Here is a 3,670-nt window from a genome sequence, read left to right as displayed (position 1 = left end):
AGATGTTTAAATATTTATTATGAAGCAACTTCTTTACAAGTAATATTCTTTGCTCTGAAATCTTTCTATTGATTTGAGATAGCATCTTCCAATCTTTTATTTTTAACCTGTATGTGTCTTTATATTGAAAGTACATTTCTTATATGGACATAAAATTGGGTCCTGCTTTTTATCTAATTCGATAGTTTTTGTCCTTTGAGATAGTGAGACCATTTGCATTTAATGCAATTATTAATATGATTAGGTCTAAATCTTTTTTCTTGTTTCATTTGTTCTTTGTTTCCTTTTTCTTTTCTGCCTTTTGAATTAACTGAAAATTTTTAAGGTTCCATTTTATATCATTTGCTATCTTATTAGCTATGCCTCCTACCAGGAGGACTGGGAGATGACAGACCTCAAAGTAACTCAGAGTAAGATGAGAGAAAAATGATGTAAGTGATAAAGGAAATTATATTCTAAGGCTTTAACTGAGGAAACTAATCATTTAGGGTGTGTGTGTGTGTTTGCCTAGTAGAATTCCATTACATTTCCAAAGTTGCCCTTTCCAAGTGGGCAAAAAGTAAAGAAACACTTTGTATGAAATAACTATCTTATAAAAATTTTTTAGAAAATATTTTTTAATATTATAGACTAATAATGTTATTAAAAACTAATTTTGTGTTAGACATTTTACAATAGTATCAGGAAGTAAAAAAGACCGATTCTGCCCCCTCCCCCCAAACAGAAAACAACTTTTACTGTTCCCTTGCCCTCGGAGAAGGAAATGGCAACCCACACCAGCATTCTTGCCTGGGAAATCCCATGGACAGAGGAGCCTGGCGGGTTAGAGTCCATGGGGTCGCAAAGAATCAGACACTACTTAGTGACTAAGCAACAACAACAAAAGCAGTCAATTAAAAAACTCTTTTCACATTTTGCACTTGTTAAAATTTTGTTTTGACTTCCTATTTTTTGCCTCTTGTTCTGTATAGGCAAGTTCCCGCCATCTATGGCCATCTTTGCAAAGAGGGAACTTCTCTAAAAGCTTTTTATTTAATATGGCTAAATAAAATACTAATGATCTTTAAGCAGGGAGGAGTCCAAAGTCACCACATGAAGAATAATTCATAATAGTTTTTTAAGCAGCAACCTTCTCCTTTTCTTGCTAAACTCGTCAGAGTCTGGCGGTTTGGTTTTTGCAATGAATCAGAATGTGTGTGCCAGGCCATTTGCACCATCTGCTACAGGAGCGTCACGGGAGAGAGGACTGTGGACCCCTGGTGGGTTGACGTTGAAATGTCAGCTCGAGGGTAAACACCACCTCCCGTGATGAAAGGCCAAGAAAGCGTAAAGCCTGGGAGGAGAAGCTTCCTGGTCGCAGCAAAAGAAAGAGGCACATCTGTTTCTGAATTGGGAAGAATATATGTGTGCATGAGTGAATGTGTGTATTTTCAACATTGGTGACTTTCAGAATCTTAAAGACAGGGTGATACTACATTCTTGGGAAAGGTAAGACTATCAGATAACATTACATATGCAAGTACTGGTAAAGGCAGTTGATACTATTTGCAGAAAGAACTGTAAAACCTGGTCTGTGGATAGCTTGAGTGAGATTTCCCAACTGCCTCCTTTGGGAGTACAGCCATAATCATAGACTCAGAAAAGCTCTTTTAATTCTCCTCATGGCAATTTTCATCCACTACACTCAACTTTGGTTTCTCTTTTGTTAAGGAACTATTCTATATCCCCCCCGGTTTTTAAGGTGATTAAAACATCCAGTGTTTGAAACCATCTATGAAGTGCTTAAGGATATTGGTTTTGAGTAACACAAAGCACCTGGGCATGACGGGAAAGGAGTTATAAGTCATTTTCCAATTATGGACTCTTGAATTGGGTTCTCTATAGTAATAGTTCCTGTAAAAATAAAATCAACTCTCTTCTGTGTGCATTTAACCAGCTTACACGTACACATACATGATCATGTATGCACACACACACACAACACACACACATACACATCCTTTCCTTCTTCCTGGTGATACACAATGAGTAAAGATCATCAACACACCTGTAGGAGTTTAAGGTCCAAAAGTCAATAGTGGGGGCAGCTTTTAAGATCAGGTCCTCCAGCCACAAGGATCCTAGGTAATTTTACTCCTCCATGCTGCATTGTAAGATCTTTGTACATTAGTTCCGACTTGCTCCATTATTACAGAAGAAAGGTCAAGGGAGTTTGGGTAGTAGAGGGTAGTTGACCTCGTTGGCATCAATTTCAAAAGTTTGACCACATTCTAAGCATTTCTAACTTCTTATAAGAGTAAATTTACTGCAATTAACATAAATGTAAACCATTTTTTTCCTGACTGCTGGGCAGTTATAATTTTGGTATACATCTAAAATTCTTATATCCAATTTTTCCACTTCTACTGTCTCATCATTCTTCATTTTGCATCTATTTTCTCTGTCCCTATGTTAGTGCAGGCTCTTAGAATTTTTCAAATGGAACTTTGTAGTTTCCTGATAGGCTTTCTGTCTTCTGCTCTTTACTATGGCAGAGGAGATCCTCTATGATGTGACCTCTTATATCTTGCTTCCTCCCCGGCATGCTGAACTACCTGCTGTTTGCTGAATGTTAGGTACAAGACTGTTTTGCGTTCCTGAATGCTCTTCTCTTCTCTGCTTCAAGTCTCTTATCTGAGCTGCCCTATGAACTCTCTCCTAAGACTCAGATTAAAAGTCTCCACTTTCATGAAGCCTTTACTTATTGTTCTGGGCTTCCTTCTCCTTGCTCTTTTAGTACCTTGATTACCCTAATCACATGGCTCTAGTGATTTTTTATATCATCCTGGCTGCACTGAGTCCTTCCAAGGCAGTGACTAAGTTATATTCATATCTGTAGCTCTCAAACCAGCACAGTGCTTTGCACATAAAGGTGCTTAATGAGAATTTTTTGATGTTGTTCCTGAAAGCCTCCTGAAATCTTCTGGAATTATTGTCAGTGTTTGGGGAGAGGTATTATTATCTGTGTTGTGTCTTTAGGGAAGGAATTTGAACGCGACTGGGAGCTACTGAAAGGAACCTGACAAATTATCTACTTTATGAACATAACTAAATGTCTTGGATTTGGCACAATTTTTCAGCTCTGATGCTCAGGAAATCAGGGGCTTATATATATGCAGATGATTCCAGACTTTAACTGTTGCCCAGAGAGCTCTCTGGAGGAAACACCATACCCAGAGTACTTATTAAATGTGCTGCTTGCATACGTCCCGGGGCCCCCAAATCCTCCCCCTCCCCACATTTGCAAAGAATGAATGGTACCTAGATGCCTAAGCAACAACCTGGGAATTATTCATAACACTGCTCTCCCTTTTGCTCCCACATTCAATAATCACCAACTCCCACCAATTCTCCCTCATTTATAATGTTGCAAATTTGTCTTCTTTGTTCCAGGATCATAGCTCCCCATCAGGGGTCCCCATTTTGCTCTTCTCCATAACTGAAAACAGCTCTGGTTTATTTTGTCTCCTCCCATCATCTGTTCTCTACAATGCAAATTGGGATTTTTTTTTTTTTTTTCCTGAAAAGCAAATCTGATCATGCATTGGCCCTGCATAAAGCTGTCTGTCTTTCCATCACCTTCAGAATCGACCCTTCATGCTGATTTGCCTGCTTCCTTCTCTAGCTGAGC

This window comes from Bos javanicus, chromosome 5, assembly GCF_032452875.1.
Source record: "Bos javanicus breed banteng chromosome 5, ARS-OSU_banteng_1.0, whole genome shotgun sequence".
Taxonomy (NCBI): Eukaryota; Metazoa; Chordata; class Mammalia; order Artiodactyla; family Bovidae; genus Bos; species Bos javanicus.
Note: the sequence above shows the minus strand (reverse complement) of the source record.